Below are 12712 nucleotides of genomic sequence, written 5' to 3'. Positions count from 1 at the left end.
AATTCACAGTGCATACAAACAAAACAGGAAAACAATCATACACACAAAAAAAATGGATAATGGGCACGGTCTGATGTGTAACGACAAGAAAAGCGACCTGCTAACCTTGCCTTGCCGGGCACTTGCCAAGAAAAAATACCGATAGTCATCAGTAGGTAATCATATAATTGCATAAGTGGTCATAAAATGTGTAAGTTCATCTGGAAAAATATGCACGGTCTGATCTGTAAGCCACAAGAAGAGCGACTTGCTACACTTACCTTGCCGAGCACTTGCCAAGAAAAATACGATAATCATCAGTAAGTAGTCTTGTGGATATAATTGCATAAGCGGTCATAAAAAAATAGGAAATGGCATTACACTGTGATAAATCATAAAGTATCTTCATTCAATAAAGGGTTTGATGTTGGAGACGTGGTGGTTTCCTTTCGATTTTCTGGTTCTCAAAGTTTCGACATGTACAACATTGGGGTGAGGAATGTTGCGAATCCGATATGGACCTGCGTATAGAAGTTCAAATTTACTGCACTTACCTTTTATTTTGTTGGATAAATAGTGTGTACGTACTAATATCTTCTGTCCCACGTGAAAGTCTCGGCGTGTACAAACCTGTTTTTGCTGTCTTCTCCGGCGCTCTGCGGCACGTTTGATGTTGTTCAGTGCAATGTCAATTATTTCACGGTGTCGTAGTCGACGAGATGTAGGAAATGTTACTAATTCTTTAATTTTGTTTGGTGGTTCAACGTTTTTCAGTATAACAGACGGAGATAGCATAGTGGATTCATTTGGTATGGAATTAATTACATCCTGGAATGAGAGTATTTGTGTGTCCCAATCAATATGTCTTTTATGGCAGTAAATTCTACACAGTTTACCAATTTCTTTCATTAATCGTTCACAGGGGTTCGAAGAAGCATGGTACTTGGATATATATATCGGAGAAATGTTTCTAGCTCGTAACATACGTGTCCATATAGCAGAACGAAATTGTGATCCATTGTCAGAAATTACTTTTAACACATGCCCTACATGAAATAGAAAATGCTTTACAAATGCTTTTGAAACAGTTTTAGCAGTAGCTTTGCGTAACGGAGTGAAGGTAACAAATTTTGAAGTTAGTTCAACAGCGACAAAGATGTAGCAAAAACCTCTATTAGTTCTCGGAATCGGACCAAAAATGTCTACTGCGGCCATGTGTCTTAATTTAACAGGTACAATCGGATATAATGGAGGAATATGTGAAGTTGTGTCTGACTTAGCTGAAAGTAAAAATTGTATCGCTCTGTGGTTTGTGTAGACGGTGGTATGTCTTCCATAAAGAAAGTGTCGAAATCTCGTGAAAGCCCAAACAACACATAATGTTTCCTGTTCTGTAACAGTATAATTACGTTCAGCAGGTGACAAAATGCGACTTGCAAATGCGATGTTTTTAATTATTGTAGAACCATCTTCTTCAATTTCCTGAAAAATGTGTACGCCTAAAGCGGTGTTGGAACTGTCGGTGGCAATGGAAAAATTTCTGGTAAGATCTGGGTGCGATAAAAGTGGAGCATTCAACAAGGCTTCTTTCAGGTTCACAAATTCAGAATGTGCTTGCTTATCCCAGAACCAAATAGTGTTTTTACCTGTTAATTGGCATAATCTTGGAGTGTCTAAAGCAGAGTGATGAATAAATTTACGAAAAAAGTTAATTAAACCCAAAAAGCTGCGTAATTGTTTCTTTGTCGTAGGAACAGTAATGTCACGTAAAGCTTGAAGTTTTTCCGGATCAGGCGCAATGCCTTCTGCTGAAATTACGTGTCCAAGAAATTTTATAGAAGTTTTGCCAAAATGCGATTTACTGAGGTTAACTGTGAGTCCTTGTGCACGAAAAGTTTGTAACAGATGTTCAAGAATCATATTGTGTTCACACCAGTTAGCTTCCGCGATAAGAATGTCATCTACGTACGTCGTGATTCTGTCTTTAAGTTCTGTCGGAAGTATTGTATTCAAACCGCGAATAAAAGCTGCAGAAGAAATAGTTAAACCGAATGGTAATTTATAAAATTGATAACAGTCACCAAAACAGAGAAAGGCTGTGTACTTTCTACAATTCGGATGGAGCTGAATTTGCCAACAATCCGATTTCAAATCTAGTGTAGAATAAATAGCAGTACCATGAAATTACTGCAGAAGTTCCTCTAGTGTCTGTGGTCGATCTGTTTCATTAATAATAATGTCATTGATGTGACGTGAATCAAGTACGAGGCGAAGTGAGCCATCCTTTTTCTTAACAATGTGGAGCGGGTTTATGTACGGACTAACTGCTGGTTCAATAATTCCTTGGTCAAGCATATCCTGCAATTCTTTCTTAACTTGTTCTCTGTGGATATATGGAATGGGATAATGCTTTGCTTTAAATGTATCATGCGGTTTGACTTGAAATTCATACATAAAACCGGACATAGTACCAGGAATGTTGTCAAAAACCGGAGCTTGCTGTAAAAGAATTTTGTGTAGTTGCGTGCGTTCGTCGTTTGTATTTGCACAACTCTGTTTAACCTTATCAGAAATCATCTGTATTACATCATAGTCAGCTTCGTCTGGGGTGTTATAGTTATGTACGTACGTATCCGTGAACAATGTGGAATTACAGTCTATGCCACGTGATACGGAAATGACCTCTGTGCGATTAATTGTTTGTTCTTCCGCAGATAGTGAGTGCTGAAAATCTAAAGCCAATTGTACATCTTCATCCTTTAGCATTAAATAGGAATTCTGAAAATCAACCACTGCGTCGTGTTGTACGAGAAAATTAGTACCTAAAATAACGTCTGTTGTCAATAAAGGAACAATCCAAAAATTTGAGTGAAATGTGTGACCTGCAATACAAAATGATAAATGTGTCTGTAATTTAACGTCTACTCCTTTACTCGATACTGCTCCTTTCACTTTCATTTTGCCTAATGGTAATGTAGGATACTTATTCTCTTTGTTACACTCGTTAAAAGTTTCTTCATTTATTACTGACATAGGTGATCCGGAATCGATTACTGCTGAAAATTTCGATGAACTAATTTTAATTTCGATGACAGAGTGTGAAATAGTTTTTTGAACAACTGGTCTTTCCTGCAAAAGAGTGTCTCTGATGTCGTCAAAAGTAATAACATTTTCGTGAACAACATTCTGCGTGTCAAAAGTAGTGTTTGTGTTATTGGAAGATGCGACCTGTACAGTATCTAGTCAGATTCTATCTGACGTTTTATTATTTTCAGGACGATTCTGTGGCATTTCGACTATTTGAACTGTTCGATTATTTCTTCCAGACATATTACGCTCTGGATGAAATCTACTGTCGGGTTCATTCATGAGAACATGTTCTTGCGGATGATTTTGCTGTTGGTAAGACCGACTGTTATTATATGTACGCTGATAATTGTGCTCATCGTTTTTACGTCTGTCGTAATAGTTATTCCTATACGGTACATTGCGATAGGAATTGAAATACTGTGTTTTCTGTACATAGTTGTTCCTTTGCTGCCGTGCGTTACTATTTGTTGGATCTGGGACTATACGTGCACGCGGCGAAACATTAAAGCCTGGTTGACCTTGTGCATTCCATTGTTGGTTAGGTATGCTAACCGGCTGATTTTCATGCTGTTGTGGTGGAAAACGTCTATTGTTACTAAAATGTGGTCCCTGTTGCTGAAAATTTTGACGATATTGATAATTAGAATTTTGACTGTTATTAAAGTTCTGTTGGTTGTCATTCCCGAAGCGTCTATTACCTTTGCTATTGAAGTTACGTGACTGATCGTAATTACTGTAAGTTTGTTGGCCATGATTATTATATGAAAAATTTTTGTTTACAAAAGAATAATCAGATTGTTGTACTTCCAAGAGCTGTAACAGATCTCTGAATGCCGAAATGTTTTATTTTTGCTGACCCGTTAGGAGTGACACTCTTAATGATCGTGGTAATTTAGAAATGCATAATTGTATAAGTGCAGATTCACTGTACGGTTCACTTAGGTACTGGTTTTGTTGGACCATATGCTCAAAAAATTGCGTGACACTGGGAAAATTTGTGTTCTCATAATTTGGTAAACTGATTAGTTGATCCTTAATTCCGCGCTGTGTCGTCTTCTACCAATACGCTGATAGAAAAGCATTCTGAAATTCTTCAACCGAATAGCATTGTCTCGCGATCGGTCTCATACGAGTTGCCGGTTCACCTTCCAAAAAACTGCAAATAAATTCAAGTTTATGCGTTACTGGCCAAGTCGGTGGAAAAGCAAAGCTAAATTGTTGTATCCAATCTAGCGGATGAATCTGTGTTCTGTCATTTTTAAACACTTTAAATTTTCTCACTGACAGAAAATGTTTATAATCAAAATTATCGTCTCTGTATGATGGAACAGGTTCATGATTGTGAGAGAATCTATTTGTCTGTGTCTGTTCGGAATCTAAGTCCCGTACTCTCTGTAGATTACCCAAATTATACGCGCTGCGTGAGTCTGAAAAATGTTCGTGAAGTGGCGTCTGCTGTGATGTGTTATTAACTGAAATACTTTTCATCTCTGTTACTTCTTGCTGTAAACTTGACAATTTTCTACGCAACGTGTTATTAAACGAATCGATCTCATTAATTGTCTGCTGTAAATTTTGGAATTCTGGTGTTTGGTTAAATGAAACCGGTGAGGTATCGTCTGATTTGCTGTCATTATTACTTTCAATAACGTCAATACGACTGGCCAATTCATCACATTTTTCAGTCAGTATTTTTACCTGATCATCTGTTTTAATGTCAGACGCATTAATCTGTTTTTGCAACTTACGTGTAGTTTCGTTCAGTTTTTTAACGTCAGCTTTGACGACATAGGAATCCTGTGTTATTTCTAATTGTTCAAATCTATCTGTCACTGTCTGAATATCTGCTGTGTGTGTATCTGTTTTTGATTTAAGATCAGAAATTTCATCACGTAATTCCGCGTTCAACTGTTCGATGGTATTAATTTTGTCGGACACTGTAGCAATATTGTTGTCTACGTATGTCTTTGCTTTCGCAAACATTTTACGTTTGTCTTCTTGTCTTTGTGCTGTGATTGTTTCCATTACTTGTCGTTTTACTTCATTCTGATCCTGTATAAATTTACGGAAACGTGTATTACTGTTTTCTATGTGAAGATTAAAACGTTCGTCAATTTGAGTGTTCTGTAGTTCGAATTTCGCGTCTATCTTTTCATCCATTGTGCGCGAAAGTTCTGCTGTCATTGCTTTAAACTTGTCGCGTAATTGTGTAGCCTTTTCAGAGCATTGTTTACCGACTCCGCTAATTTCGTCTCTAAGTGTTTCTGTTGCAGCTATTTGCATTTCCCTTTCTTGAACAAGCCTCAATTTCCTCGCGCAACTGTTCCTTAGTATCATGACATTGCGCAGCAACGTCTCTAATTTGTTCACTAAGCTGTCTGGAATTGTTGTCTAATTTTTCATTAAACTGTTCGTTCTGTTCACTAAGTTGTTTTGTGAGATCTTCTTTAAATTGCTTGTTATCTTCATTAAGGTTGTCTAATTTTTCACTCTGTTGTTTGAAATCTTCCTTAAGCTCGTCTTGTTTTTCGTTAACTTCGTTCTTAAACTGTAGCAATACTGCCAAAATTTGATCCAAGCCAAAATTAGCATTTCTATTCTCTGTGCTGTTTAGTGGTGTACCTGCAATTGTCGCGTTTTGTGTGACCATTTGGTCATTCTGTAATTTACAAAAAGGGGTGCCAGTTGGATGTACACTGTCAGTCACTATTTCGGAATTAAATAAATCCGCCCTACTTTGAGTATCTTGTTCATTTCCATTAGAAAAATTTGTCTGCTCGTCACGTGAATTTAGCAAACCGGTTGTATCAAGCTGGGCAGCGCTCATTGCAACAGAACGCCCCGCGTCATCGATTGTCGTCAAATCAACAGAGGACATAACCGAGTTCGTTTGTTCATCATTAAGATCTACATCATTATTGGTGGTTAGAACGCACTGATTGTCAGTGAACGCAAGATTGTCATCATTACACTGCGCGTCACAAGCACTATCGGTGAAGTTGCTTAAGTCAGTAATTTCATTCATTATACCTCGCGATACACTATTCACAGTCTTTCGCGGCATTTTTACAATAGTCAAAATTATCCACAAAATAAATAAGCACAATGCAAAAAAAGCAACAAACAAAATACAACAGAGCAACGAATTGCCGATGATCTAAGGAAAGAAAGTCACAAAATTAATAAAAGGGTTGCGCCAAATGCTAATTATATTAAAGCAAATAAGAGCAGATTTCTGAATACTTTTCAGAAGATTCTCAACGCAATACGATCCTGGATCGGATGTCGCCAAGTGTAACCTCGCAAGAAAATTTTGAAAGACAATAATTAAATGTTAGAACTAGCAATCTAAGCCAAGTGTAACCTCGCCGCAAAAATTTGAAAGACAATTATTTAAATGTTAACATACTCTCGCGGCTCGCTACGACAAATAACTCTCTGGTCAAAGATTTTCATGGCTCACCATCGCTGCGTACGCGTTTCAAGAGATCTGGAGAATGTGCTGACCAGGGCAGCAGTCGAACATTTTCTGTATCCAGAAAGGCCCGTACCGGACCTACAACATGCGGTCGTGCATTATCCTGCTGAAATGTAGGGTTTCGCAGGGATCGAATGAAGGGTAGAGCCACGGGTCGTAACACGTCTGAACTGTAACGTCCACCGTTGAAAGTGCCGTCAATGTGAACAAGAGGTGACCGAGACGTGTAACCAGTGACATCCCTTACCATCACGTTGGGTGATGGGTCAGTATGGCGATGACGAATACACGCTTCCAATGTGCGTTCACCGCGATGTCGCCAAACACGGATGCGACCATCATGATGCTGTAAACAGATCCTGGATTCATCGGAAAAAATGACGTTTTGCCATTCGTGCACCCAGGATCGTCGTTGAGTACACCATCGCAGGCGCTCCTGTCTGTGATGCAGCGTCAAGGGTAACCGCAGCCATGGTCTCCGAGCTGATAGTCCATGCTGCTGGAAACGTCGTCGAACTGTTCGTGCAGATGGTTGTTGTCTTGCAAATGTCCCCATGTGTTGACTCAGGGATCGAGACGTGGCTGCACGATCTGTTACTGTCATCTTGACTGCTAGTGATACGAGGCCGTTAGGACCCAGCATGGCGTTCCGTATTACCCTCCTGAACCCACCGATTCCATATTCTGCTAACAGTCATTGGATCTCGACCAACGCGAGCAGCAATGTCGCGATACGATAAATAGCAATAGCGATAGGTTACAATCCGACCTTTATCGAGGTCGGAAACGTGATGGTACGCATTTTTCCTCCTTACACGAGGCATCACAACAATTTTTCACCAGGCAACGCCGGTCAACTGCTGTTTGTGTATGAGAAATCAGTTGGAAACTTTCCTCATGTCAGCATGTTGTAGGTGTCGCCACCGATTCCAACCTCGTGTGAATGCTCTGAAAAGCTAATCATTTGCATATCACAGCATCTTCTTCCTGTCGGTTAAATTTCGCGTCTGTAGCACATCATCTTCGTGGTGTAGCAATTTTAATGGCCAGTATTTTATGTACTGTATAACACAAATATGCAAAACTACGACGGACTGTATTGTCAGTTTTCACTTAAAGGAATGAATGAATAATTTAACCGGTACGTAAGACCGTAACCGAATGAATCGATGTTTCCTAAAAACCGATTCAGATGGTTGTTTTAAACTAAAACCGCATGAGTTGATCGGTTCCTAATAACCGACACAATTGATAGTTTTCACTCGGCTGTTGCCAAGACTAGGCCACAATGTTTACAAGCCAATGGATACAGACGTGCAGGTAGACGCCACATGCAGTCACTAATGAAACTCGAACATTTTGGAAACACAATCTTGAGTTCAGCATGATAATAACGAAGTCAGATGACACGAAATAAATATAATTTCTAATTTTGCTGCCCTCGCTAATCTCAATCTACACGTAAACAAAATTTTAACACTTCACTGGGGTGGACGAACTACACCGCACACGAAAACAGCCTGTCTGTGAAATGGTGCAAGGGAGCTGACGAAAGAAAGTAGATATTTTATTCTTCATTTATAATTCGATATGTGAATCATGAGTGGTAATGCAAGGAATATCCACTTTCTTAACTGCAGTTCTCTAATGTTTGAATTTATTAACCATAACCTATACTACTTTTATTACGACGTAATGGTGTTGTTCATGGCAAGGGACAGTAACACATAGAGCTATTTCTGTGCAATAAATAGTAGCAGACAGCTCCACTGTACAATAATGGGACATATTGAAAGGATGAAACACTTACTGCTTGTCTCTGATGGATTACCACCTTAAAATCAAGAAGTAACACAATGAAGCAATCGAATGCTTTCATAAGATCGGTTAAATTACGGGTCTCTGTGTTGACTATGTTCAGAAACTTCAAAATTTTGGTTATTAAAGTAGATTTTGAAACAAGAGGCGCTCGAGATTAGCCGAGCGGTCTATGGGCGCTGCAGTCATGGACTGTGCGGCTGGTCCTGGCCGAGGTTCGAGTCCTCCCTCGGGCACGGGTGTGTGTGTTTGTACTTAGGTTAATTTGGGTTAAGTAGTGTTTAAGCTTAGGGACTTATGACCTTAGCAGTTATGTCCCATAATATTTCACACACCTTTGAACATTTTTTTTTAAACAAGACTCCATGCATAATCACACAACACAGATAATGTACGTGAAACTAGTATGTGTCGTAGCGTTTTTAGTGTTTCGCATAAGCGCACATCAATTCCTTGTTATTGTTTTAGATCTCTTTTAGATTCGAAGAGTGCTCTTGGATTTGTAGCAGTGTGTTAACCGATGTGGTGGTGCATCTACAGTACATCTTTTGTTGACAGTTGTCCTTTGCGAAAATACCTCTTACAAGACAATGCTAAAATGAAATTCATAAGTAATTTCTTAGATTTTCATACAGACTGTCTCAGGTAATTACAATTATATTTTTGTTGTGACTCGTACTTAGTGAACGAAAATACTGGATGTACTTCAGTGTACAAATCGCATACTGGAGTTCCCTTCAGTCCTATTCGCAATAGACATTTTTGAAATCTACTGCGGATCATTCGTAGACAAGCAATCATTGTTATCATTAGCCCGCTTCTTTCCCAAATGGTAAACCATGAATACATGTTAATTTTGTTTTAGCCAATCACGGTGCACGCCTCTCTTTGTTGGATCCACTTGCGTCCTCCAGCTTTTCATCGATTTATTATTAACCGCAGTATATCAGTACAAGGCAGTTTGCTGTTTAGCATTACGTCTAAGATTATTGCTCGTTTGTCTAAAATGTCCATTGTTTTACTGTGAAAGATTCTGCTCCTCCATGTGTACTGTGTTATGCCACTTGGATCTACGTAGAGTGGCATGGCGAGACATGACGCTAATCTGTATACTGACAATGGTTATTGCCTTCAAGGTCACGCACACCTCGTTCCAGTACTAATATAAATCGTTAAATTTTAGTTCAAGATCTTTAACCGTGTGACAGACTGTGCAGCTGGTACCGGTGGAGATTCGAGTCCTCCCTCGAGCATGGGTCTGTGTGTTTGTCCTTAGGATAATTTAGGTTCAGTAGTGTGTAAGCTTAGGGACTGATGACCTTAGCAGTTAAGTCCCATAAGATTTCACACACATTTGAACTTTTTTTTTAACTGTGTGAACGTATGTGCGCCAACTACGCATTCCACTACAACGAAAGTACACAGGTTACATGCTCGTATTACATCGTACACACTACACTGGTCAATAATACTGAAATGCGTGGAAGTAGTGAATGGTCAACACACTTCACTATTGGTACTTTTCGTTATAGTAACTAGGATTTGATTACATCTTGTGCACACTGCACGGTATCTGAAACATGAATAAATTCGTTCAACGAGCCGTAACGTGGGTTGCTATTGACAACAGCAGTTCAGCAGCTCTCAGTAAAATTGCGTACGTTATAACACCTAACTCGAACCGACTATAGCGTTATTATTCAAATTAAGTGATTAAATCCTCTTAATGACAGTAAACAGCCTTATAACCCAAAATGACTGTAAATGTCACTGGTTATAAACGTTATTTGCGCTAACAGTCGGTATAGTCTACTATGCGAAAATCTTTCACTCACTGCTATAAAACAAAAATCACCTAAAAACGCGTAAGAAGTATTTACCGTGACCAACGTTTCATTTAGTTACGGTAAATCTCAATTTCGTACCACCCTTGTATAGTTAAATTTAGTAATCCGTTTCTTATTACGATAATTCCGAACGTAGCAAACCTGTGACATAGCGATAGCCGTCTCTGCGATACTATTAACTCTCTTACGATCTGTAAACGCTATTTCTTATTGTTCAATTTCCTTATTTCTTTCTCTTTAAACCCTTTAAATAATCATTAAGTGAATAAATAAGTTAATACCTTCCCCTGTTCTTAAATGAAATCTAATTAAATCCTTTCTCTCTAACTACTGATTTTAAATCGTAATAAGATCTCAATAAGACATTACTTTTTTGTGTCTAGCTCTTTGGAACCTGGAATATCTGACTGTCTTAGCAAGACTGGCTGCTTTCTCTCGCGGAACAATACAAACAGAAGCAGATACATTCCTGAACATCTGTAACAACTCGTTCACACTAAGTTCTGATCTACAACACCGATCGAATACCAACTCAACAATTGAAGAAACCTTCTTGAGGATATTCTCACAAAATTTATTAATCGCGATTCCACCTATATCCGCAATCTATTGCCTTTCCAAGTGGCTGTTAGACACAATAATTAATTAGAGCTTGCACTTACCAGATCTGGCGTAAGCTTCTCTAACAAGACTCAAATCGGGACTGAACCAGAGGCCATAGGAGACCAATATAGACAATCACTTCATAGTTCCATTGCTTTCTACAATTAAATGTAAGTTCTTCGGAGGCCTTCGTCGCGTTGAATAGCGGCCATTTCGATGAAATGATATCTCTGCCCATAGTCTAACACATACAGTCACAACACTGGTGGGAAATTTGTTACCGTTTGTCAGATGGAGCGACACTAGCGCTCCAAGCGGTGAGAAAGCAGGCACTCACATGCGTCGTAGAGATAAAGCTTGTTTTTAATTATTTTCCACTTAATTATCGAGATAGCTGTTATAGTTTAGCGTTCCATGCGTTATTAAATAACAAAAATACATGAATCATCGTGAAATACATGTAAAACAGCCGAATCACATTAATTCAGTGGCATAAGCTGCAACTTATTCATGAGGAAATATTTTCGAATATATGTATATTTGCAGTTCATTCCGCTGAAAGCAAGAGAATATAAACACATATTTCATGCACGAAAAGTATATACATATCTCTGGTGTTATCTGTTGTTATAATCGTAGGCACTTTCCTTGACACTTAAAAAAATTATACAGGCTAATGATTTGCCCGTTCTTACACTTCACTCGACTTCCTAACATACGAATACTTTTTTTAAATGTCAGTACGCTTCAAAAGGTAATGCGTTGAAGATTCTTGACATTTGTGGCTCAGATTTAGTAACAATTGTCGAACCGGTTTCGTATGTACTGGGAAACAGTTCTACGGCTTTTGACGATTTATTATCATGTCTTTGTGATTTTCTATTGAACTTCAGTTGTGGTGGTGTAATTTTCTCTTAAACTTCAGTTGTGGTGGGTTACTTGTCACGTTAAATAACCTGGGTATTCCCTTCCATATATGTTTCCCATGTCCCACATTCACTGATTTGGCTGAAGGTATAGCGAGGAAAACACGTCTTTGTTGGGTGGATGTAGTATGTCTTTTTGCTAAAAGTCAGGTGTTCTGGTGTTTAGTAGCAGTTCTGTGTTATTAAAGTTCAGTAAATGTCTGTACGTTACAAGAGAATCGCAAATAAAGTATGCTGTACTGTACCGTTTTGTACCTCCCAGGGCCTTTAGGAAACTCAATAATGATAAATGTGCTGTCATTTTTTAGTTATTTTCGATTTTATGGCACTACATACATCCCTTATTGTAAAAACTATGTTACAAATAATATAAATGTTAGTATTCGCGCTCATTAGATATCGTATTCAGAAGTAACGCTTGCTGGCCACTTGGAGCGTTTCTATCTCTGTACGTAACAGAAACGAGACAGAGTGTCGAGACTGCTATGCTAGACATGGAGGTATAAGGAGGGGAGATGCCATGACGTCACAAACTTGAAGCCGACAGAAACCGAGTTCCGCCATTGCAGTTTGGTCAGAAGACTCGTTTCCGATTGTGCTACTGTGAAGAGCTGCTGAAGGTTTTTTTCATTTTAAAATGCCGGTTTGCGTTGTTTACGGCTGTACTAACCGTTGGAATAGTGCTACCAAGTTAAAAGGAATCACGTTCCATGCGTAAGTGGCCCCGTTCGTAAAATATTGTCGTTTATATTCGTGAGATGTGCGGCCTTGTTTACGTTTTGTGAAACTGTTTTCTTCTTATTTTATTTCAGATTTCCGATCAATGAAGCTCGTAGGGCTCTGTGGGCTCATATGCTTATTTTTCTTGACAAAGCACAAACGATGTTTGTATTTACAAATGAAATTTTGTATAAGTGTGTAAACGAGTAAGAAATATCATCCGGTATGTAAACTAGCATAGCTTTCGGGTT

Source organism: Schistocerca cancellata, chromosome 1 (genome assembly GCF_023864275.1).
Source record: "Schistocerca cancellata isolate TAMUIC-IGC-003103 chromosome 1, iqSchCanc2.1, whole genome shotgun sequence".
Lineage (NCBI taxonomy): Eukaryota > Metazoa > Arthropoda > Insecta > Orthoptera > Acrididae > Schistocerca > Schistocerca cancellata.
Note: the sequence above shows the minus strand (reverse complement) of the source record.